This window comes from Cervus elaphus, chromosome 10 (assembly GCF_910594005.1).
Source record: "Cervus elaphus chromosome 10, mCerEla1.1, whole genome shotgun sequence".
Classification (NCBI taxonomy): Eukaryota; Metazoa; Chordata; class Mammalia; order Artiodactyla; family Cervidae; genus Cervus; species Cervus elaphus.
The window spans coordinates 32,530,471-32,557,226 of record NC_057824.1 but is presented as its reverse complement, the minus strand read 5'-3'; the positions used below and the strand labels follow the sequence as shown (position 1 = coordinate 32,557,226).

At 42.5% G+C, this 26,756-nt stretch overlaps 1 pseudogene; it reads left to right on the top strand.

Annotated features, from left to right (window-relative positions):
- Positions 1–1,399: 1,399 nt before the first annotated feature.
- Positions 1,400–26,756, top strand: LOC122702000 (annotated as a pseudogene).

Here is a 26,756-nt window from a genome sequence, read left to right as displayed (position 1 = left end):
GATTCTGAAATTTTAAACGAAAATTTGAATGAATACACAAACACTTGCATATGTATTTACTTGTCTTTCTGAATTCTGAACCAATAATTAAAAATAGCCAGGCTCCATGTGAGTTACCAATGACAGCTTCTTGAGTCATTTAGAAAGTGTTCATGAGAGAAAAAGGAAAAATTCATAAAATGATTTAGCTATTGAATCTGCACAAGTCAATAAATATTTGCAAATTTGCTGCAATTCTTCTCAAATACTTGTCTTTCTCAAATATATTCTGTTTTAGTTCATGAGATTTCCACCCCCTACCCCTGGGAAGGGAAAGGGTTAATACATAAGCCAGGAAGATAAAGCAAAGTTCATGACTTAAAAATTTTTTTTCATTTAAATTTATAAATTTTTAACTTCTTTTCAAATAATTGAATTTTGACTCATGTACCTTCATTACATATTCCACTGATTTTTTGAGGGGAGGCCTGATATTATTATTATTTTTTTAAATTTTTGTTTGGAGGATAATTGGTTTACAATGTCTTGTTGGTTTCTGCCTACAACAATGTGAATCAGCCATGAGTATACATATGTATCAGCCTAGAGGCGTGGGATGAGGTGGGACACAGGAGGGAGGGAACATTTTTATTTTTACTGTGCTGGGTCTTCCTTGCAGCACACGGCTCTTCTCTAGTTGTGGCTCATGGGCTTAGTGGCCCAGTGGCTTGTGGGATCTTAGTTCCCTGACCAGGGGTCAAACCTGAGCCCCTGCAGTGGAAGCATGGAGCCCTAACCACTGGACTACCAGGGAATTATTTTCTCCCTTTTCTTACCTAAAAATAACAGGAAGTATTTTACAGGCCACCTGGATGATGTGATTTTTTTAACAAATCAATTTAAGTTGTAAGAAACAGATAAAAATCATAGACAGCTAAGAAAGGAGAAAGTGATGATCAGGAGAAGGTTTTGCATAAAAAACAAATAAACATAACTCATGCCAAAGTATCATCCATGATTTAAGCTACAATTATGGAATTCACAAATAATATGCTGACATTATGAGATGTACTTAGGTAGAAATGGACTAATTTCAGTAAGAAACAACACCAGTAGGCATAACACAAAAACATTAAATGTGAATGATAAAAGAATACATTAGAAGAAAATCCTTCAACTATAACCTGCTGAGACATGTGTCTTGCAAGCCTTCCATAACAGGATTAATCTAGAGAAGCTGAGCTCATGGAAACAGTATTAATAGATGGTGGTGAATGCACTTTACTTGAAAATGGGGCGTTAAACATCAACCTATCTTTGGTACAATTACATAACAAATTGGATAATGCATTTAAAGAGCATTATGATTGTGTGGTACATAGAGAGCACTCAATAAACACCAGGGATTATTATTAGGGAGATGAATGCAAGTAAGAGGACCATGGTCGTCCATAAGGCTCAGCTATTTCTTGTTGAGGCTCACTTATTAAAAGACTAACTCCAAGGCTTCCCTGGTGGCTCAGGGGTACAGGATCGGCCTGCCAGAGCAGGAGACCTGGGTTCCATCCCTGGTCCAGAGAGATCCCGCATGCTGCGGGGCAACTAAGCCCCTGGGCCCCCACTACTGAGCACACACATCATAGCACCCGGGAGCCGCAAGTTCTGAGTCCACGTGCCACAAGCAGCAAACCTGCACGCCACAACAAGAGAAGCCACTGCAATGAGAAGCCCATGCGCTGCAACTAGACAGTAGCCCCTTCCCTGCAACTAGAGGAAAGCCCATGCAGCAACAAAGACCCAGCCGTAATAAATACATGCATAAATAAACTTTTTTTTTTTTTTTAAGGAGAAGGAAATGGCAACCCACTCCAGTATTCTTGCCTGGAAAATCCCACAGACAGCGGAGCCTGGTGGGCTACAATCTTTGGGGTCACAAAGAGTTGGACACGACTGAAATGACTTAGCATGGCAAACATTTTTTACAAAGTCTGACTCCAATGATCCATGCATGATTTTGACCCTCTTTGGTTCTGCCTCATCACAGAACTGTTAATATTTAATGGAAGCAACACAAGGAGTGAAATCTGTTCACTAAAACCTGTTTGTAAGGCCTTCCTCATAACCTGTAGAACGTCAGAACGTGTGCATTTTTGACTCACCGGATTCTGCTGCTTCACACAACAACTCAAATAGGTTCAACCACACTCTCTGGTAAAAACACGTCAAGGGCATGCTTGGGGTTCAGAAAATGGGGTGTCCCCTCTGCCTGCTAGAATGTACAGTTCACAGGATTGGAAACTGCCTGGCCCATCACACAATATTTTCTTCAATAAATACTGGAGAGGCCTTTCCCACGTTTCGCGTTTTTGAACTTGCACTTGTCTTACATTTAAAGCAAAGTGTTACTTGCTCTTTCCCTGTTTTGCTTTGTTTACCACCACAAAACTCCTCTCTAAGTCTTCTATTCTTAAATTCTTCATCATATCCAGACCTTTCTGTACAGAATCTTAGTGGCCATATTCAGAGCTAACAACTAAATAAAAATTAGGGAAAAAATTTTTTTCTCCCAATGCAATTAGGCAATGCATTTTTTTCTCCTGGGTTCAATTCCCTGGTCAGGGAACTAGATCCCACATGTCACAAACAAGACCAGGTACAGAAAAATAAATAAATATTTAAAAAACAAATAAAAGTTTCTATTTCCTATGAGATTGTTTCAGAAACATTTCAGACCCATGATACTATATTTTCATACTTATGCAAAAAGAGTTTTACAGTAATCAGTGCTATAGCTTCATAGATCATGACGTTGAGAATAATCCTCACCAAGAACTAGATAGGTCTTAAGTGATATGACATTGTGGAATTTACAGTCCAATACTGGTCTTCCATTTTGTCTGTATTACAGTAGTAAAAGGTACAAATAAAAGCATAAAGATACCACAGTAAAAATAAATAAGTACTGTGGTCGAGAAAGCGTGGTCAAAGCCCCTCCATAGTTTCTCTGGACCTAGAGCTCCTCCAGGCCCCCCCTGTGCCCCGTCCCCCCTCCGGCTCCTCAGGACGCCCGCGCTTCCTCACCGCCCTGCCAGCTTCTCAGATGAACTCAGGAACTCCCCTGCAGCCCCTCCTAAGAGTCATGAGCCACGGTGCAAGTGAGGTGAGTGTGTCTTGTTTACCTTTTTCAAGATAAAATTACAAATACCAATAAACTACCAAATAATATGTGAATCTCCAAGACAAGACTTTAACAGGTGTGAAATTATGAGTGCTATGTGACTGAAATTTGACAAAATATCCAAGACCACTATCACTGCACGGCTTTGGTGTTCTGTTGAAGGGAAGGGATATTTATATAAATAACTGAAAACAGTGATTTTGCTAAAATGAAGGCATTAAAAGTTTACAAAATATGACTCATTTTTTTCTTCCATCTAAACATTACTTTCCCTTCAATAGATAACCTCAATTTGTTCAATGAAAATTATATTACTTCAACATTATCTTTAAAACTAAAAGATAAACTGGAATGAAAAATATAAAGAAATCAGAATGACAAATTAAGCTGAATTTAAATGCTTTTGAAGATGTAATTAAATCTTATTTATTTTTATAAAGATAAGACTAGTGTTTATCTAGTTTAATATCATTTAGCTGCCGAAATAAATTACGGATGTAACACTCCACACATATTTCATCTAAAGCTACCAATTTGAGAATGGTGCTAATAGTTTAACATGGTAAAATGTTTGTAAAGTATTGCGGTCCTTTAAGACTGTTTGAATTCTATGATAATTTGGGAGAAACTGATACTTTTATTCTTCTCATACTTTCCATTTTGTTGGCATTTTCCATTACTTCTTTCAGAATGACTCAGTTGCTTTATTTATACAGATCCTGTGCCTTTCTTGTGGACATTGTTTATAAACATTTTATTACAAACTATCACACAATTGCACTCATCTCACATGCTAGTAAAGTAATGCTTAAAATTCTCCAAGCCAGGCTTCAGCAATACGTGAATTGTGAACTTCCAGATGTTCAAGCTGGTTTTAGAAAAGGTAGAGGAACCAGAGATCAAATTGCCAACATCTGCTGGACCATTGAAAAAGCAAGAGAGTTCCAGAAAAATATCTATTTCTGCTTTATTGACTATGCCAAAGCCTTTGACTGGGTGGATCACAATAAACTGTGGAAAATTCTGAAACAGATGGGCATACCAGACCACCTGACCTGCCTCTTGAGAAACTTGTATGCAGGTCAGGAAGCAACAGTTAGAACTGGACATGGACCAACAGACTGGTTCCAAATAGGAAAAGGAGTACGTCAAGGCTGTATATTGTCACCCTGCTTATTTAACTTATATGCAGAGTACATCATGAGAAACGCTGGGCTGGAAGAAACGCTGAAGCACAAGCTGGAATCAAGATTGCTGGGAGAAATATTAATAACCTCAGATATGCAGATGACACCACCCTTATGGCAGAAAGTGAAGAAGAACTAAAGAGCCTCTTGAAGAAAGTGAAAGAGGAGAGTGAAAAAGTTGGCTTAAAGCTCAACATTCAGAAAACTAAAATCATGGCATCTGGTCCCATCACTTCATGGGAAATACATGGGGAAACAGTGGAAAGAGCGTCAGACTTTATTTTTTGGGGGTTTATCCTGAGGAGCTCAACCAGGTCTTTACATTAAATATCAGTGAGAAAACCCTTTATACTCTGACAGAGAGAGCACTCTGTTCTTCTTAATAAGGCTGCACTTGGGGAAATATAGGAGCTCAAACCTGACCCACCTGGGGGTCTTCAGAGTCTAACTGAAGGAGCAGAGAGAAACAAATGAAACATATGAAACAAGTTGTTGTTCAGTCACTAAGTTGTTTCCCACTCTTTGGAACCCCATGGACTACAGCACTCCAGGCTTCCCTGTCTTTCACGGTCTCCTGGAACTTGCTCAAACTCATGTTCACTGAGTCGGTGATGCTATCTACCATCTCATCCTCTGTTGTTCCTTCTCCTGCCTTCAATAGTTCCCAGCATCAGGGTCTTTTCTAATGAGCTGGCTCTTAGCATCAGGTGACCAAAGTATTGGAGCTTCAGTATCAGTCCTTCTAATGAATACTCAGGGTTGATTTCTTTTAGGATTGACTGGTTTGATCTGCTTGCTGTCCAAGGGACTCTTAAGAGTCTTCTCCAGCCCCACAGTTTGAAAGCTTCAATTCTTTGGTGTTCAGCCTTCTTTATGGTCCAACTCTGACATCTATACATGCCTACTGGAAAAACCATACCTTTGACTAGACACGCACCTGTTGGCAAAGTGAGTCTCTACTTTTTAATATGCTTTCTAGGTTTGTCATAGGTTTTCTTCCAAGGAGCAAGTGTCTTTTAATTTCATGGTGCAGTCACCATCTGCAGTGATTTTGGAGCCCCCCCAAAATAGTCTGTCACTGTTTCCATTATTTCCCCATCTATTTGCCATGAAGTGATGAGATGGGATGCCATAATCTTAGTTTTTTGAATGTTGAGTTTTAAGCCAGGTTTTTCACTCTTCTTTCATTCTCATCAAGAGGCTCTTTAGTTTCTCTTCGCTTTCTGCCATAAGGGTGGTATCATCTGCATAACTGAGGTTATTGACATTTCTCCCGACAATCTTGATTCCAGTCCGTGACTCATCTAGTCCCACATTTCACATGATGTTCTCTGCATAGAAGTTAAATAAGCAAGGTGACAATATACAGCCTTGATGTACTCCTTTCCCAATTTTGAACCAGTTCATTGTTCCATGCCCAGTTCTAACTGTTGCTTCTTGATGTGCATACAAGTCTCTCAGGAGGCAGGTAAGATGATCTGGTATTTCTATCTCTTTAAGAATTTCCCACAGTTTGTTGTTATCCACACAATCAAAGGCTTTAGTGTAGTTAATGAAACAGAAGTAGATGTTTTTTCTGGAATTCTCTTGTTTTTTTTTATGATCCAATAGATGTTGTTGATTTGACCTCGGTTCCTCTGCCTTTTCTAAATCCAGTTTGTACATCTGAAAGTTCTCAGTTCACACACTGCTGAAGCCCAGCTTGAAAGATTTGGAGGAATACCTTGCTAGCATGTGAAATGAGCACAGTTGTGTGGTAGTTTGAACATTCTTTGGCATTGCCCGTCTTTGGGATTGGAATAAAATTTGACCTTTTCCAGTCCTATGGCCACTGTTGAGTTTTCCAAATTTGCTGGCATACTGAGTGCAGCACTTTAATGGCTTCTTCTTTTTTAGGGTTATGAAACAATACTGGCTGGAATTTTATGCTCAATTTATGTAAGACTAAAGATAAACAAGAAATCTTGAGAGACATCAGGACATCAGGCGGGGGGGGGGGGGGGGGGCGGGGGGAAACCAAGAAAAGCATCTTGTCTGGTGTTGAAATAACTTTCTAGGTCCAAGATTGAGCTGCTCCTGCCTAGGGTGCCATGGCAGCAAATTAAAACTTAACGCGGAGTGCGGGGCTCTTCCTCCAGGCTCATGTGAGCAGTATTTCGGCCCAGCCACCAAGCTTACTGTCGTAGACGATCTGAGCTAGGTGCACCCGCCCAAGGTGGCTGTGTTCGAACCCTCGGAAGCAGAGATCTCCTGGACCCAGAAGGCCACACTCGTGTGCCTGGCCACGGGCTTCTACCCCGACCACGTGGAGCTGACCTGGTGGATGAACAGGAAGCAGGTCACGACTGGGGTCAGCACGGACCCTGAGCCCTACAGGGAGGACCCCACGCGAGATGACTCCAGATGCTGTCTGAACAGCCAGCTGAGAGTGACTGCCGCCTTCTGGCACAACCCCCGCAACCACTTCCGCCAAGTCCAGTTTCATGGGCTCACGGACCAGGACAAGTGGGAGGAGGAGGACAGGGCAGGCCTGTCACCCAGAACACCAGCACTGAGGCCTGGGTGTGTGAGCAGACTGTGGTGTCACCTCCGTGTCTTACCAGCAAGGGGTCCTGTCTGCCACCCTCCTCTATGAGATCCTGCTGGGGAAGCCCATCCTGTACCTGTGCTAGTCAGCGCTCTGGTGCTGATGGCAATGGTGAAGAAGGATTCCGGAGACCAGCTCCAAAAGTGCATCCCGAGTAGTTCTTTATCTTGGCCTTGGATTCTCCTTAACATCTTTCCAGTCTGTGTTCCTCAAGAGTTTCTCTCTCTCTTTCTCTTATCTCCCTCCTTTATGGATGTCTGCCCCTTCTCTCGGCTGCCTTGCACACGGAGTGCTGCATCCCAAACCTGAAACTGACTGAATCAATAAAAGAGTCATGACAGGCAAAAAAAAAAAAAAAACAACTTAACATGACTTTTGTGTCTCTGGGCATAATTCTTCTCTGAACCAGAAACACTGCATATCCAGCCAGTCAATCCCCATTCTGGGCTCTATAGTTATTACCTTGCTCCTTCTCATCCTAAACAATATTGACTGTGTTGCCCCGCCAATCAGAAATTTCATATTTGTCTCCATCTTGTTCTTCACTCTTTCTTAGAGAAGTTTCTTGCTTTCTCCCCCATTTTTCAGTTTTCCTAGTGGAGACTGTTTGCTTCATGAAGGGTTAAAGTTTGCATTGCATAAATTTTCTTTGAGCATTCTCTAACACCCTAGAGGAACAAAGTTAAGGATTACATTTGATTTCTCAGAATCCATGAAAGTAAGAAGAGAGTACAGTATTTAGTGTTGAGAAAAAATGACTAACTTAGAAGTCTATATCTTGCAAAATTATCTATCAAAGATGAAGGAGAAATATAGGCTTTCTCAGCCACACAAAGACTGAGTGAATTTGTTGCCTTGCAAGAAATGGTAAAAATCAGTTGTTTAGAGAAGGAAAATAATAAATTGTTTAGACAAAAGGAAAAAACAGTTGTTTAGAGAGAAGGTCAGAAACTCAGGCCTACATAAAGTAAGAATGAAAAAGTGAAGTCTAAATAAACTTTTATTTTTCTTATTTCTCATGTATCTATCAGATAACATTTTGTTAAATAGTACTACCAACAGTATATTCAATTATGTAAGCATATATTATATACTTATATATGCTAATGCATGCTTGTATATGGGCTTCCCAGGCGGCTCAGCAGTAAAGAATCCACCTGCCAATGCAGGAGATCCAGGTTCGATCCCTGGGTCAGGAAGATTCCCTGGTGAAGGAAATGGCAACCTGCTCCAGTATTCTTGCCTGGGAAATCCCATGGACAGAAGGGCCTGGAGGGCTACAGTCCATGGGTCACAAACAGTCGAACATGACTTAGTGACTAAAAAGCAACAACAACATGCTTGTATATAAATTTTAAAAATGACAAAGATACAAGGGATTGAATGAAGCAAAGATACAAGGGATCGAATGAAGGGTCTAGGATTATTTTGTTGTTTTTAAGTATTTATACTACCTTTGATTTATGACATTATTTGAAAGTGGCCTTTGATTAGCTGTAAATGTATGATGCAAGCTCTACAGCAACCACTAAAAAAAGTTAAAAAGAATATTTAAGTGACATGCTAATAAAAGGGAGAAAATGACATCATACAAAATGCTCAGGTAAAATCAACAAAGGCAGGAAAAGTGTAGAAAAAAATTAGAAAAGGGCAACAAATAAACTACAGTAACAGATATGGCAGATACTAATCAACTACATCAATAATCACTTTGAAAGTCAGTGATATAAATGACCAATAATTGATTGTAAGCTGGATCAAAACAATAGACTCAGTCATACATTGTCTATAGGAAACTCATGCTGTGTATAAAGACAAACAGAGGAAGGAAAATACACTTGTAAACAGTAGTCAAGAGAAAGCAGGATTAGCCTATTAATTTCACAGAGAACAAACTTCAAAGTGAGGAAAGGTATCAGGGATAAAGAGGGCATTAAATAATGATAAAGGGATCAGTTATCAGGAAGACATAACAATCCTTCATGTGAATGAACCTAATAATGGATAAACTGTGTGAAGGAGAAACTAATAGCATTGCAAAAGACATAGGTAAATCCACTATCTGAACTGGAGATTTCAACACCTGTCTGTTAGAAATGGACAGATCTTCAGGCAGAAAATCAGGAAGGTCACAGTTAAACCCAACAATAACATCTAAGAAATTTCCTGGTGGTCCAGTGGTTAAGAATCTGCCTTGCAATGCAAAGGACATGAGTTCAAACTCCGGTTCAGGAACTAAGAGCCCACATGCCATGGAGAAACTAATCCCGTGTGCTGCAACTACTGAAGCCACAGGCTTTAGAGCCCACACCCCCAACTACTGAGCCTCCTCATCGCAACTAGAGAGTGTGTGAGCGGAAACAAAAGATTCCAGATGATGCAATGCAGATCCGGTGTGCCGCAACAAAGACCCAACACAGCCAAATAAATAAATATCAAAAAAATAACATTCATCAACTGGATACAATTCACACCTTTTAAATATGGCCACAACAGAACACATGTTATTCTCATGCTCACATGGAAGATTCACAAAGATATACCATACCACATTCTGGGCCACAGACACACCTTGAGAAATTTAAAACAACAGAAGTCATGCAATGAACTTCCCTGTTGGTACAGTGGATAAGAATCCATGTGCCAATGCAGGGGACACAGATTTTATCCCTGGCCTGGGAAGACTCCACATGCCACAGAGCGACTAAGCTTGTCACCACACCTCCTGAACCCGTGCTCTAGACCTATGCTCCACGACAAGTGAAGCCGCCTCAAAGGGAAGCCCATGCACCACAAGTGGAGAGAAACCCCGGTTCATCACAGCTAGAGGAGATCCCACGCAGCGATGAAGGCCCAGCACAGCCGAAAGTGAATTCTAAAAAGTGAAAGGAAACTACACACCAATCTCTCTCATGAACATAAACAGAAAAATCTACATGAAAATATTAGCAAATAGAACCCAACAATGTATAAAAATAGTTATACACCACAATCAAGGGTGGTTGATCCCAAGTATGCAAAGTTGGTGCAACATTTCTATTAATTTTAATTTTAAAAAGAATAATAATCCTGGTTAATCACATCTGGCTTTTAAATTTATCTTGTTAAGTAAAAAGATAGAAAAAGCAATAACTCAAAATTTGGCCTAGGGATGTTCACTTCAGCTCCTGCTACATTTGTGTCTCCCCTAGATTCTTTCTCCCTGTGAGGTCCCCGTGGACCGGACCCTGACCCTGACCAGAACCACACTTGGGCTTCAGCCTCCAGAATCATCTATTGTTTATAAGCCTCCGAGACTGTGTCTTTTGTTATAGCAGCCCAAAGAGACCAAGGCCCTGCTCTTACTCTGCTCCCATGAAAAAGGTTCCGTGTGTGAGTTGTGTGTGTGTGTGTTCTGTGTGTGTCCCACACCTATGGTGTGTGTGTGTTCTGGGTGTGTGTGTTGTGCAGAATAAGGCCACTGACTCTCACATTTAACAGGTGATGAGACACGCACAGTTCCCTCCACCCAGGCTCTTTGCTCCAGATCATCTTTCGTTGTCATGAGGGCGATACTCTCTCATCCATTCAACAAAATTAGTGTTTGTTGCATGCTGGGAGATGTGGTAGGAAGTGAAGGTCTGATACTCCAAGTTGGGTGGCCCATGGTTGTGGTTGTGGTCCTCCTGCTGGGGTCCTGGGCTCTGGGGACCATCTGATGGTAGGCATGTTCTCCATGTTGTTACGTCTATCACCGGAGACCATCATAAAGGAGTTGGTGATGAAGTTTGCTTTGTCCTCTCAAGATCTCTGTTTTCCTTGGGGATCTCGAGCAAGTGTTCAGGTGTCCTGGGTTTGAGAAGAAGATTAAGTCACACACATTTGTCCTCAGGAACTTCCATGTAAAAGCCAGTCTGATGGATCCACAGGCCAAGAGTAAGTTGCCATCCAGGAGTGCTCACTTGAGTTTTTTCTTTAATGGTGTTAGTAAGAGAGTGCCCTGGATCTGGCCTCAGACCCCACTCAGAGAAGTCTCTCTCCCACAAACTATTTGTACTGAAACAGTCTTTGCAAAGAGTACTGAAAATAAAACTAACCACCAGGAACTGACAGTTATAGCCCTGAAGAGTTAGAGGGCTTCACCATTCCTTGTTTAACATTGAAAATGCTATTTTGATAAAAAAAAAAATTCTTCAAGTCAAAGCAAACTATGTGTTCCTAGCTTCTGCTTTGTTTCAGGTCTTGCAGTATTTAAATACCTATACAGATGGACGAGTTTGCTGATAAGGCTGGAATATGAAGGACTTTGCTAACGTTTGGTGATATGATCAATTTAATAGGCTGAATATCCATTCTAGCTTCTGAGAACTCAATTGTGCTCAGCCTTTATTCTCTCTATAAAATTTGCTTTAAAAAAAGAAGTAAAATAACTATTATATAATTGTGCTCAGTCATGACCTTTGCGACTATTAAATGATAGTGCTGAGCTGTGTCCTTTGCAAACTGTTAAATGATTGTGTCACTTGTACTCTTTGTGACCCCATGGACTGTAATCCGCCAGGCTTCTCTGTCCATGGGATTACCCATGCAAGAATACTGGTGTGGGTTGTCATTTCCTCCTCCAGGGGTCTTCCCAATCAGGGATCAAACCTGCATCTCCTGTGCCTCGTTCATTGACAGGTGGATTCTTTACCGCTGAGCCACCTGGGAAGCCCATAAATATAAATATGTGAAAGAAAAAGGGAAACAATTTGCTGCAGTCACACAGCCTGGAATGGACACATTTCTTGGTCAAGTACTATTATCTAGAGCTTTCTCCTGGCAGGGAACATAGACTCCTTTTCCAGTCAAGGTTGCTCCTAATTATACTGGCTTGCTTGATGTTTTATTAGAGTTTTGATAAGAACAATAACTTGCAACACTAAAGGGTTTAAGCAAGAAGACACACGTTGTGTTTATTAAACAGACAAGATCTTGTGCTTTGGGCTGGAGGATTGTTTTCTTTCTACATGAAATTCCATGGGCATGCACTCTAGTTCTCTAGATGAAACTTGCTTACCCACGCTCCTGGGGGTAGCATGAATACTAGCTTACTCAGAGAGCTGAGACTTAAGCAAAGGAACAGTGTTGAACTTGGGTTTATAGGAAGTTCTAAAGCTCCATGTGCCCAAGGGAGCAGAGTTACAACACACTGGTTGTTGCCCTGAGGACTAAAAGCCTTCTAGTCTTTCAGATATAGAATATCAAACACCCTTTTCCTGCAATCACAAACAATGGAAGACAGAAGATGTGCTGCTTCTTTCTCACATCCTCAAATTATTGAAATTATCTGATAAAGGAAGATACTAAGTTAAAATACCATACCATACCTGCATCTACTCAGCAATTTTCCAATTAAAAATCCATGGCAACTAGCTAATTTGCCTGTTTCATTGGTTCTACAAATGTTTCAATCTATTGTTCTGTGTCCTGTCTTAGATTTACAGTGATACATACTAGCAAAGCAAATGTTAGTTATCTGAATGTGTATATAACTGCTCCTGTCTATGTAAATCCCACCTACATGACCTTTTAAAAATGTATCAAATAGCCTCCGTCAGCATTAACACTGCTGGAGAAATCTAATTCCCAGGTTATCATAATTAAAATGCCATTAAACATTTAGTACCCTCTCCCTGTGATTGACAAAAGAATTAAACAGTGTTTGCATCAGAGCTTCTTCAGTTCCTTTTTTTTCGTAATTTCACATTTAATACCATCTTTCAGTTTTATCTAAAATAAATACTTCGCTAGAAATTCTCATTTGATGAGAATTAAGAACCTTTCAAAACATCGTGCTACTTTCTGCCTCTCTGTTATTAATCATTTTTATGAGTGAAAGACACAAATAGGTACAAAGATTCATAAAGACCCCTGATTTGTGTCCCATCTATGAGGAGGGCTGGACGATGGCCATTCTAACTGGTGTGAGGTGGTACTTCAAGTGTTTTACATTTCTTATAATTAGTGATGCTGAGCATCTTATTATGTGCCTGTTGTCCATCTATTAGTTTGGGGCAAATGTAAATATGAGTTAGAACTATGAGTTTTAAATCATTATAACTAGGCTCAAACATATCTTTATTGATCAAAATAGGAACCATTAGAATCAACACATTTTTTGCCAATGATAAATAAGTTTGTTTATTCCTGTAGAAAAAAAAAAAATCTATGCTTCGGGATATGACAGACTCTTGGACAGCAATTTTTGCATCTTGCTGGTTGTGGAAGCATTTTCCCTGCAATAAGTCGTCAAGGTGCTTGAAGAAGTGGTAGTCATTTGGCGAGAGGTCAGGTGAATATGGAAGATGAGGCAAAACGTCGTAGCCCGATTTGTTCAACTTCTGAAGTGTTAGTTGTGCTAACGTGGGGTGGGCCACTGTCATGGAGCAGAATTGGGCCCTTTCTGTGGACCAATGCTGGCTGCAAGCCTTGCAGTTTTGGTGCATCTCTTTGATTTGCTGAGCATACTTCTCAGGTGTAATAGTTTCACTGGGATTCAGAAAGCTGTAGTGGATCAGTTCAGACTGCAGACAACCAAACATTTACCATGACATTTTTTTCTTGCAAGTATGGCTTTGGGAAGTGCTTTGGCGCTTCTACGCAGTTCATCTGCTGAGCTGATCTTCAATAAGGCATATTTTGGAAAATGGTACATATTAAATAATTTCATTGAAATTTTTGCTATTATAAGTGTAAGGTGAGTGTGGAGAAAAAGAGAATGAGCCAGACAGTCAGGCAGAGAAAGATTTATTATAGGAAGAAAGCAAGTGACTGGCTTTAGAGAGAAACCAGTACTCTTCCTTCACAACCAACCCTTCTTATACCCTATCAATGGGAAACTGTGCCCTGAAGGGAGGGGGCCTTTGTCTATCTTCAGCCCGCAGCTGGGGTCTTGTGATCATGTAGTCAGAGGGGTCTCGTGGTCGGGTGGTCACATAGTCCCAAGAAACTGGCACCAGCAGGGAAAAGCAGGATATCACTTTAAGGAAAAAACAGGATGCCACAGGGCAATGTGGCCACTGTGACTTCATCCCTTGTTTGGCAGGTCACCACAATGGATCATCTTTAAATAATATGCTATGAGCCCTGTGTGGACCCTAACAAGTCCATCTGGGCCAAGTGTATGCTATATTACACACACATCAATATATGTGTTACTGTTGCATTACCTGAAGAGAGGTTACATTTTTAAAGGCTCTCATTTGAGTTTCAACAGAGAAGAAAGGATAAACCCTTTTGCTAAGTAGTCTGTAGAGAACACAATAACATTTACAGAGCCTTAGCTTCCATCAAGGAGAAGGAAAAGGGTACATAAAGCAAGTAAAGCATTGTTTCCTTTACCTCGGATCCCCAGACACGTTAGCCCAGATGAGAACAACTTTCTTGCTGGTGCTGTTAGGTAGGGAGCAAAGCCTTCCTCCGCAGGTTGGAGGGACACTGTGTCTCAGAGGGGTCAGAGGTTGTACAAAACGAGAGGTGAAGTGTTTCAGCATCAGAACCAGAGGAGACAGAGACGCCCTGGACAATCACAGTCCACAAAAGGACCAAAGGAATGGATTTCACTGTGTGTGTTCCTTCCAACTTGGCCAATTCTTTCCGTATTTTCTTAGAGTTTCCATAGAGACAAGACAATATCACAAAATGGCCCTCTTCTAAGCCACAGAGAAACAGCACAGATGTGAGAACAAAGAAACCAAGAGAAGAGAGAATTTAATTTAAACTTATAATGATGGGAAATGGGAAAGAAATCCTTTTCTTTTGCTGCTGTGATTACTTGGAAAGGCAGTGATTTTGCTAAACAGACTTTTCTGATAATGCTCAGGAATGGCCTTGCACTTACTGTTCTACCACAAGCCTCGAATAATGGAATTCTGTAGAAAGAAAATTCTGGAAAGAGCTATTTAAATGCTGTTTTACAGGGAAACATTGACTTTTTCCCCTCAAGTATTCTCTTTTTAAAAAATTATCAAAGTTATACATATATGGGAAAATTCATAACTTACTGCAAAGCAAACAGAAAGTTTTAAATATTTTCTGTGATTCCACTACCCAGAGAAAACAGCCACTAATGATTTTTCTGATTAGTGTGTGTGTAGATAAACCCACAGTTCCCTGCTGTCTCTCCACAGCATTCCACTATATCAGTTTCCTGTTTGGGGGTGTGGGTATTGCTGTGTTTTTAAGAAATGATTTCAAACTATTACACAAGCAAAGCTTTAAATATAAAACTGAAATTATACGCTCATTACTTCCTTCTGAAGAATTTCAACTACTGGAATTGTTTGCCTGTATGGCTTCCATAAAATTCTCTTGTGTTTAAGTTACTTCATGGGCTTCCTTGGAGGTCTAGTGGTGAAGAATCTGCCTGCCAGTGCAGGGGACATGGGTTCAATACCTGGTCCAGGAAGATCCAACATGTTGTGGAGCAACTAAGCCTGTGAACCACAACTACTGAGCCTGTGCCCTAGAGCTTGTGCTCTGCAACAAGAGAAGTTGCAATGAGAAGTCCACACATCACAGCTAGAGAGTATTCTCCGCTTGCCACAACTAGAGAAGGGCCTAAGCAGCAATGAAGACCCTGCACAGCCAAAAATAAACAAATAAATAAATGAATTACTTCACTTGGTTTTTAAGTGAGCTGGGCTAGGTGCACTCTGACCATGGTTAAAAGTTTATCTTATGGATGAGTAGACTGAAGCTGTTTAATGGAAACCCACAATTGAACTGAGCTGTATCACTATACATTCTGCATGATTTTACAACAGCAAACTGCAGAGATACCCACGGTATATTAAAGAGCTGTTGAGTGTAGCAGTTGTAATAAATTGACAAAGTGAAAGTGAAAGTTGCTCAGTTGTGTCCTATTCTTTGCAATCCCATGGAGTGTATAGTCCATGGAATTCTCCAGGCCGGAATACTCGAGTGGGTAGCTGTTCCCTTCTCCAGGGGATCTTCCCAACCCAGGGATCGAACCCAGGTTTCTTGCACTGTAGGCAGATTCTCTACCAGCTGAGCCACCAGGAAAGCCCAATAAATTGACAGATTTATTATAAATGATCGTGTGGCGAAACACAGAGAGTGGCACGGCTGGGTTTAATACGATGCGCTGAGTCAGCTGCAGGCTTGGTTCCTGGAGACGCTCCTGGAACTGGGTTTTTGTTTTAGTGCTTTTAACAAAAGCCACCACCCAGAGCCACTTTAAATTATCACAATTTTGTCTCCCCTGCCGTCCCATTTTCCAGTTAGTTTTGCTGAATACATGCCCCTTCCCCTCCAGACCAGTCTGTCTCTGGCCACTGGGCAAGGAGTAGACAGCATGAGGAGCTAATTGTGCCCCAGCTAATGAACCGTGTCTGAGCCCCCGTGTCCTGGCCTACTGAAGTAAAATGCTGATTCAAGGTACTGATGAATCTTCTTGCAGAGCAGCAGTAGACACACAGACTTAGAGAACAGACTTGAGGACACAGTCAGGGAAGGGGAAGGTGGGATGAGTTGAGAGAGTACCATTGACATATATATACACTACCATTTGTAAAATAGACAGCTAGTGGGAATCTGCCGTAAAACACAGGGAGCTCAGCGCTGTGCTCTGTGATGACTTAGGGGGGTGGGATGGGGAGGAGGGAGGCTCAGGTGGAAGAGGATATATTTATACCTTAGCTGATTCACTTTGTTGTACAACAGAAACCAACGCGACATTGTAAAGCAACTATACCCCAATAAAAAAGGTAATGTATGTTAAAAAAAAAAAAAAAAAGACATCCCTCTGGACCTGCCATGTACCTCAAACAAAATAAGCAATAAAGTATACTTTAACAATCTTCAAAAGAAAAAAAATGTTAAATATTTCAATTCTAATTTTAACCCAACCCAAACTACTACACTGAATACCAATATATCGCTTAAACACATAAATCTTATCCATGCAAAGTCCTACTCAACCTGGTGATGTAGCTTAATAATTAAAATGAAACCCTGTAAATGCCTGGATGGATTTAATAACCCCATAAACACACAAGTTCTAGTGTACTAATGTCTAATATTGATATAATTACACATGTAATTATCTGAATCCAGTGAAAATGGTCTCTAAACATAGAAGATTAAAAGGAGCAGATACCAGGTGCATAAAAGCTATGCCTTGTGTAACCCTGCCCCGTGGGAAATGGCTGGAATGAAAGGTAAGCCCTAAGAGGAGGCTCAGCAGGTGGAAAACCCGTCTGCAATGCAGGAGACACAGAAGACTCAGGTTCCATCCCCAGGTCGGGAAGATCCCCTGGAGGAGGAAATGGCAACCCATTCCAGTATTCTTGCCTGGAGAATCCCATGGACACAGGAAGCTGGCAGGCTATAGTCCATGGGGTCACAAAGAGTCGGACACGACTGAGAGGCTAAACACACACAAGAGGAAGTCTGAGTAAGTTATATCAACTAATAATTTGGGTTGGCACATGGTATGTCAGCCACTTTGGTCCTAAGATTAACTCACATCAGTAGAAATCCAGTGTAAAGCATGTTAAAGATTACCTTAAAATAAAGTTAAGTCCTAGTGAAGCTGTAAAAATCCATAGCTAAAAGAAAATAAGCTACAAAATAAAATTAACACTGTGTAAGTTGCATATGAAAGTTAAGAGAGTTTTAAGAGTTCTCAACACAAAAAAATATTTCTCAATTATTTAATGTTGTATTTATATAAGATTGGGTGTTCACTAAATTTTTTGTGGTAATCATTTCATCATGTATGTAAGTTGCCTTATGTCATATATTTTAAAACTGTATAGTGCTATATGTCAATTACATATCAATAAAAGTGGAAGACAAGCTTTTAAATTAAAACATAAAAATAATAAAAAAATATAAATAAGCTATGAAGCTGACTTTAACACTTCTGATTACACCACAACGAAGATCCACACTGGGATTAGATATCCCTCTATGCTTAACCCTACGTTCACATAATTATAACACAAAATTATTCACCAGAATAGGATGAGCATCAGCCTAAAAGTTAGAGAAATTGACAGTGATTCATGCTCCTCTAGAGGAGCCTGTTTGATAATCAACATACTCCGGGAAACCCCATCCTTGGGGAACCCTGGTGAGGAACAGCAGAAAGCATAATTACCATAATTATCAGATGTTTGGTCAAGACATAGCCCATGGGAGAGGAAGATGTAGGCTACATTTTGTGTCTCAGGAACATAACTTATACAAAAGTTTTTATGAAATAAAAAAACCAAAGGCGAATTTAGGGTAAATAAAGAATAGAGAGCTTGATTGAGTCATGAAGCACACACAATCACCTTCTCCAATATCAATAACTTCATAACCCATTAATAAGCTCCTAACATACAAGAAGAGATAAGTCCTGATAAGATGAGCATCCTGGAAAGTGTGCTTGGATGGATCAAAGTGAAGCCTAGAGGAGATTTTAAACCTCAGAACACTTTGTGCTAAAACCAGCCCAAACTTCCCACCAGATTCAACTCTTATAAGTAAATGAAAGATTCACTTAACATTTATGTGTAGAAGATAGAAATTAAAAGCTGGTGCTACAGATAAAGTACCAGAAAGGATGATGAAAGAAGTTAAATATTCTGGAGCCAGAGGGGCTGCTCATGGGCAGTTACAAGAACAAACTCATCCAATGATTTATGAGTAGAGCTAGTAAGTCTTATAAGCCTGGTGATAGCTGGTTGTCCAGAAAAGAACTTTAGTTCAACTTTAAATATTATTTAAAAACATAACTTTTAATATAACTTTCAGTGTTATTTTAAAAGACACAAGTTTTTAGATGCAGATTTTTAGATACAGGGTACAAATGTCTCTGGGCTTCCCTGGTAGTGCAGTGTAAAGAATCCGCCTGCCAATGCTGGAGATGTAAGAGATGTAGGTTTGATTCTTGGGTGCGGAAGATCCCTTGGAGAAGGGCATGGCTACACACTCCAATATTCTTGCCTGGAGAATCTCCGCGGTCAGAGGAGCCTGGCGGGCCACAGTCCATAGGGTTGCAAAGAGTCAGACATGACTTGGCAACTAAACAATGACAACAACAATAGACGTCTCTCTAGAGAATAAGCATATACAACACCACAGTTGGCTTAAAAGCTGCCATCAATTACGAAAGCATTCAAGGTCAATCACACCATCACCTAAATACCAAAAGAAAACACATGCCTGTGAATTAATACCAGATGAATTAATTAATTAATAGAAGCAATACTGTTTACATTAGTAACAAGAAATACTTCTCCTTGCATAAAGCTTATATCAGAAAGCATAAACCCACAGATAGTTAACAGTAAAATAAACCTAAACCAATACCTAGTTGTTTATCAAAACAATCGTTAATCAGCACATTAGTGAAAGAGTACGTGGGGTCTGGCTGCTCGCTGCTCAAAAGCCAATAAACAGGCCAGGTTGGTGGACAGGAAAGTTTGCTTTATTTTAGATGCCAGCAGCTTGGGGAGCGGGGTGCTGGACCTCTGTCCAAAGGCTGACTCCCCTCCCTCCCCCACAAGCAGGGCGTGAGAACTTTAATAGATGAGGCGGGGGTGGGGATACAGGCAGAAACAGAACAGTCAGCGGGGACAGTCATCTTGAAATTGGTCATCGGTAGTCTGACCAGCATTAACTTGTTTAAAGTAGAGTTAATCTTCAGTTCCAGGGTCAGTTTGTTCAGTTTTCTTTGTGGCCAGTTCTCTGGATTGTGGCAGCTCATGTCCTGGGTACAATCTGATCATCGTGTAGTTAACTTCTCCACCTGATGTTTTGGTATCTATAAGACAGCTCACGGGATGTGACTCAGAATATTATTTACAGACCTCGAGAAGGAACAAAAGGTCCTTGACGATGCTTAATGACTACATTTTTATTACTTAGTCTCCTTTGACTCTTCTCCTTTGTTTCATCATTTCTCATTTCTCTGATTAAAGTTACTCTTTGACTGAAATTTTCCACAGACAAAAGGCAGGCAGAGGACATGATGTGGGGGCCGGGGGGTGGGGGTGCGTGGACCACAGGGTCCTGCTCTGTTTCAAGCATAGACTTACATTTAAGGAAAGAGTGAAATAAGTGAATGAACTCAGCAATCACAAATCCTGCCTGTTTATCAAGAACACTGCCTCTCGGAGTTCTGGTATTCGAGGCACTACTTGTCCAGTGACATCTCTCTAACTGTCATGGGATCCCGTCTGTGGACACGGAGCACGGCCTTGTGAACTCTGGATAAGGACTTGCAAGAATGGCTATGTATGGGTTTTACCAAGTATTTCACTTTTAATTAGAATTTTTATTTATATGTGTAATACATTTACTATAATATATTTGACTGGGGCCAGTCTGGTAAGAGGGATCTTTTAGCTGTGGCATGTAGGATCTCGTTCCCTGACCAGAGAATGAACCTGGGTACCCTGTACTATAAGTGCTATTAGCCACGGGACCACCAGGGAAATCCCTACTGTGTCTTTTAATCAGTGAAACTGACTTTCCCAGGATGAGGTGGGAATAAAACAAGAGAAGAACCTACGAAGCGCTGATTAATCCATTAATCCAAAAAATAATCAAATTTTAAGGAATAACATAGCATGTCCTCTGCCTGCCTTCTGTCTGTAGAAAACCTTTAGACTCCCAGGCTTCTCTGATCTCCAAAAAGCACATTTAACCAGAGAAGTGAGAACATGCAGGTTCTTTCAAGTGAGAACATGAAAGAAAAACATTCAAAGAAGATAAAACAATGCTAGACATTAAACAAAGTCAAGGACCTATGTTCCTCCTCAACGGCTGTAGATAAAATTCCGAGCCGTGCCCTGTGAGCTGTCGTATACACGCTGATACTCCCACCAGGTGGAGAAGTTGACTGCACGCTGCCCACAGGTACACAGACTCCAGACCCGTTAGAACCAGAAGGTGATGATGCTGACTCCAGATGACCTCACCACCAGCCAATCAGGAGAAGGTCTCTGAGCTCATCACCCACTCCATAACGCCCTCCTTAACCTTGTCTTTAAGCTTCCCATGAAAGCCTTCAGAGATGTGAGCCTTTTAAGCACGGGTCGCCCTGGACTCCTTGCTCAGCACCTGCAACACACGCTTCCTTTCCTTCGGCACAACGTGCGGTCAATGGACGGGCGTCCCTGTGCCTGGGCCAGACTCAAGTGGGGTTCACAGCCTGGGGTCAGTGGACAGATTTCACTGTGCTGGGGCCAGACTCAAGTGGGGTTCAGAAGGAGCTCACCAAGGGTTATCGGTCACTCCGCAGACCATGGGGCACAGCTGCCCCAAGGGCCTGACTTCATGTGACTGTGACAGGAGGAGACAGAGGACCACAGGCTAACCAGGGCAACGCCCTCAACTCAGATGCTGGAAATCCCAGAGGCAACAAGACACGCTGCAGGAAAAGGGCCGAGACGGGGGTTTCTGGGTACACACGGTCCTGACTGGTGCAGAGGGGTGAGACCCACACAACCCCCAGACCCTGCACCTAGGGTCACACATCAACAACTTCTAAAGTGACTCCACCCCCAGACCCTGAAACTGGGGTCACACGTCCACAGTCTCCAGGGTGACCCCCTCACCAGACCTTGAAACTGGGGTCACATGTCCACAGTCTCCAGGGTGACTTCCCTCCCAGACCTGCATCTGGGGTCATAAACCCACAGTCTCCAGGGTGAACCCCCTTCCCAGACCTTGAAAATGGGGTCACATGTCCACAGTTTCCAGGGTGACCCCCCTCCCCAGATCCTATACCTGGGGTCACATGTCCACAGTCTCCAGGGTGACTTCCCTCCTAGACCTGCATCTGGGGTCACAAACCCATAGTCTCCAGAGTGAACTCCCTCCCCTGATCTTGTACCTTGGGTCCCATGTCCACAGTCTCCAGGGTGACCCCCCTCCCCAGACCCTGAAACTGGAGTCACATGTCCACAGTCTCCAGGGTGACCCCTCTCTCTAGACCCTGCACCCCGATTCCCATGACCCTTGGTTAGGACACCAGGTCTCTGCTGGTTGAGCTCCTACAGTGGAAACGAGTGAGTTCCTGTAAGCTCCTGGCTTGGTAGATAGAAGTGTAGGGTCTTTCTCCTCCCCCCACTTGTCCCAGAGAAATCCTCCTCTTTTCCCGTTGCTTCTGTGTGATATTAACTGTTTTTACAGCTGTCATGAAAATGTTGAACACACTACCTTGGTTCCTGCAGGCTCGAACCTGCAGTTGTCCCGCTGAGGTGCTGAGAAAACACACCAGATGCTGGGCTGGTGAGCCACCAATTGCTGGCTTATCGAGACATGTTAGGTAGCTCCCTGATTAGAAGAGGAAATCCCTCTTCTTTCAACCCATTTTTGTCTTTGGCATCTCGCTACCACACGCTCCTCCCCAGATCCATTCATCACAGCTCTACCGATATCTTGTAACCATGGTTCTCACACTTTAGGACACGACAGAATCACCCAGAGGCTTATTTAAATACAGATGGCTGGGGGCTTCCCTGGTGACTCAGGGGTAAAGAATCCACCTGCCAATGCAGGAGACATGTCCTGCCAATGCAGGATGAGATGGCTGGATGGCATCACCGACTCAATGGACGTGAGTTTGAGCAAACACCAGGAGATAGTGGAGGACAGGGAAGTCTGGTGTGCTGCAGTCCATGGGGTCACAAAGAGTTGGACACGATCTAGAGACTGAATGACAAAAAGCAGGGAGCCTACCTGAGGTGTCTTGATGAGACCAGGGAAGGTGTACACGTCAGAGGGAAAGCCTAGGAGCCCTTCCTCAATGCTGACCCCTGGGAGGGCCATGGAACCCCACTCAGAGAAGAGCACGGTTAACCAGAGAAGCTCACCTCAGATCCAGACCCCAGACATCTGAGCACTGACATTCAGATGCAGGCATGGAGTTTTCCAGGACGGAGGCCAGGCTGGGTCTTTGCCCAGGTCTCCACGTCCTACCGCACAGAGAACCCGGTCAGGTGTAAATGTTCCCATTGTCGAAGCACACGGTCTCATCTAAACATAATCAGTGTAGACAGGACTTGGAGAGGTCTGAATCTACCATGAAGACAGAACTTGGTCAGGTTCAAAGTAGCTTAGGGCTGCACTCCCAGGAGGCACAAGTCATATACCTGGGGTCTCTCACTGTCGGACAGGGGGCTCACCAGCGGAGGTGCTGCCCCTGATGCCCAGGAAGGACGGTCCCTCACGGTCCGGTGTGGAGAGATGGTCCGTCCATCCTGAAGGTCAGTTCTGGGTGGAGTGCACTCAGGTCTTGCTTCCCCGCAGCCTGGAAGGGTGTTGGTGGTGGGGTGGGGGTGGGAGGGGGCTGACACCTCCTAGGCTCCCGGTCAGGTGACTTTATGCTGGGGCTGACGCCCACAGGGCACCATGTTGCATCCAAGCAGAGAATGTGGGCAGAGGTAGGGCATAGATGCCATCAGAGCAGAGAACCCATGGGGAACTCCCACCTGCGCTTGCCTGCCTACCTAGGGCTCCAAGCCCCAACCTCATGACCCACCACCACCCTCACACACACATATGCAGTGCACACCTACACACACCGTGCACATGAACAGCACATGTCTGCAAACAGGCGCACACACACGCATGGCACACACACTGGGGCTTAAATAAAATGAATACCCTGAAGTGTTCATTCCTAAACACAAGTGAGGTTCACATACATTCTTCGCTTCTTCTGAGCTTTGATGGTTTTCAAAATAAAAAAAGTTTATGAAGTAGCTAATGGTGAATGACTTTTGGATCATGGGACTTTCTGAAGTTATTCCACAAATATTATAAGACATGAGAGATACATGTAGATATTCCATGGGTCCCTCGACAGAACAGACAAGCAGACCATGGTCCATCCACACAATGAATGTTGTTCAGCCTGAAAGGAAGGCAGTTCTGACACAGGCTACAGAGTGCACGAACCCTGAGGGCATTATGCTCAGTGACATAAGGCAGACAGGGAAGAACAAATGATCCTTGCGTCCACTCAAACAAAGCCCCTAGAGCAGTTGGCTCCATAGACACAAAAAGCAGGATGGTGGGTGCCAGCAGCTGAGGGAGGGGAATGGGGACTGAGTGTCTCATGGGGGCTGTTTTGGTTTTGCAAATTAGAAGTAGAGACTGAACAATAATGCACACAAGTGTGAACTGCAGCAGCATTTACAACAGTTGAGACATGGAAGTAAGCAATGTGTATGTGGGCAGATGAATGAATAAAGAAGTCATACTTGCATAGAATGGAATATGATTCAGCCATGAAAAAAAAATAATGGCTTTTGCAGGGATAGTCTAGAACAATCATAGATTAATCTAGAACAGTCATAGTAAGTGAAGTACTTCAGAAGGAGAGACTGATACCAATGAGTTATTTTATAAAAGTGAAATGCACGCACAGTCTTAGGAAACAAACATGGTTACCGAAGGGGAGTGGGGGGTGGAAGAGATAAATTAGGAGGCTGGGATTCATTTATACTCACAAATACGTATAGACTATAGAATCAACATGGGCCTATTTTTAGAAAGAGTGGTGTGCTACACACTCTGTAATAATGTATATGTGAAAAAAAACAGATGAATCAATATGTGCACGGGAATAACTGACGAAGAATCTCTACACCGACAAACACAACTTTGTAAGTCGGCTATCCTCCAAAAAAAGTAAACACTAACTTAAAAAAGAAACAAAAAAACAAGGATTAATGAGACACAGGCTTCTGGCATGTGCCAGAAGAAACCATGGACTAGGAGTAACCCTAAGGCTCTGGTTACTGTAGTAACAGGATTAGGGCATGAAGAAATCCTGCCTCTTTTGCATTTCCTGCAACAGAAACTTTAAAGCTATCGCTTATGCTTCAGTGAAATAAGAAAAAGTATTTTCTCTTTGGCCTTTTGAGTCCTCCTCTATTTTAGCTGTTGCTGATCTGTAGTCTGCGTTGATAACTGTTTCCTTCTTTTCAGAAGATTAACCTATGACCTGTTTTGAAACAATGCAAAAAGGAACAAGAATATAGGACCCTTATACTTTTGTAGAAATAAATGTTTTTTTTGGAGGAAATAGAAAGATGACTTTAATCCCCAAGCTGGCAGAGGAGAGAACACAGTAGGCTTGTGCCTCAAGAACTGTGTCTCCCTCCATGGGGAATGAAGGGGATCACACAGTTGGGGCTCATAGTCAGAGGTTGGAGAAAAAAACAAACATGTAAGGATCCTGTATTCTTTCTTTTTGCATTGTTTCAAAACAGTCAATAGGCTGGCATCAGAGAGCCCAGTAACTTGGGTCTGGCTGGCAGTCCCAGGAGTTGGGTCCTTTGTCTTTTGTGGACTGCACTGCAGCTTTCTTTCTGTAATGCCAAAAGAGGGAAAAACAAACTATAAGGGAAGGTTTGTAGAGAGAGTACCATAAAGTTAAGCATCAGGATGTGACTAGCGTAAAATTAAAAGATAATAGGTGCAAAGTGTGGCTCATGCAGAGTTAGAGGGTGATAGGTGCGGGATATCCCTGGAGAAGGGCATGACAACCTATCCCAGTATTCTTGCCTGGAGAATTTCATGCACAGAGGAGCCTGGTGGGCTACAGTAAATGGGATCACAAAGAGTCAGACACAACTGAGCAACTAACACACACACACCCACACACCCACACAGGTGCCGGATATAGCTTACATAACAGGCTGCTGCTGCTGATGCTAAGTCGCTTCAGTCGTGTCCGACTCTGTGCGACCCCATAGATGGCAGCCCACCAGGCTCCCCCGTCCCTGGGATTCTCCAGGCAAGAACACTGGAGTGGGTTGCCATTTCCTTTTCCAATGCATGAAAGTGAAAAGTGAAAGTGAAGTCGCTCAGTCGTGTCTGATTCTTAGCGACCCCATGGACTGCAGCCTACCAGGCTCCTCTGTCCATGGGATTTTCCAGGCGAGAGTACTGGAGTGGGGTGCCATTGCCTTCTCCGACATAACAGGTTAGCCTTCTGAAAAGAAGGAAACTTGATTATCAATGCAGACTGTACATCTGCTGCTGCTGCTGCTGCTAAGTCTCTTCAGTCATGTCTGACTCTTCGCGATCCCATGGACTGCAGCCTACCAGGCTCCTCCGTCCATGGGATTTTCCAGGCAAGAGTACTGGAGTGGGTTGCCATTGCCTTCTCTGGATTGTAGATCAGGAACAGTTAAAGTAGACAAGGACTCAAAAGACAAAAGAGAAAAAGAAAACTAATTTTTATTTCACTGCAACACATAAACTCTTCATATTCACAAGGACTGCTGGGCTCTAATGATACTAGCACTTTAAAAATTTCCATGCGTAACTAATTGAAAATAAATTAAAACTGGGCAGACTGTGAAGAAGAAAATTTCCACAGTCAATTCCACACACACTAGTTAAATCAAAGCCCATGAAAATGTGCTGCACATCAGGAATTGTTAGAGACGTGCAAATCAAAACCACAGTGACGGAACACTGCACCTGTCTGAAAGGCCATCCTCAGTCTACAAAGGTAAATGGTGGAGAAGACATGGAGGAAAGAGAACACTTATCGTGCTGATGAGATGTAAATGCTAATAATCACTTTGAGAGGAGTATGGAACTGCCTCTTTTAATTTTTAGTAAGGCAAACATATTGATTCCAGCCCAGATCACAGGAGGACTTAAAACATGTCCTGTTCAGCGTTCCCTCATTGTCAGAACCAAAAAGGGAAGAAGGTGCCTGAACAGCAGCTCCATCCGAAGCCGGCAGACAGCCTCCGTGAGGGACACACCAGTCCAGTCTCTTCCTCGTCAGGCGGTTAACAAGGCTCCCTCCTCATAG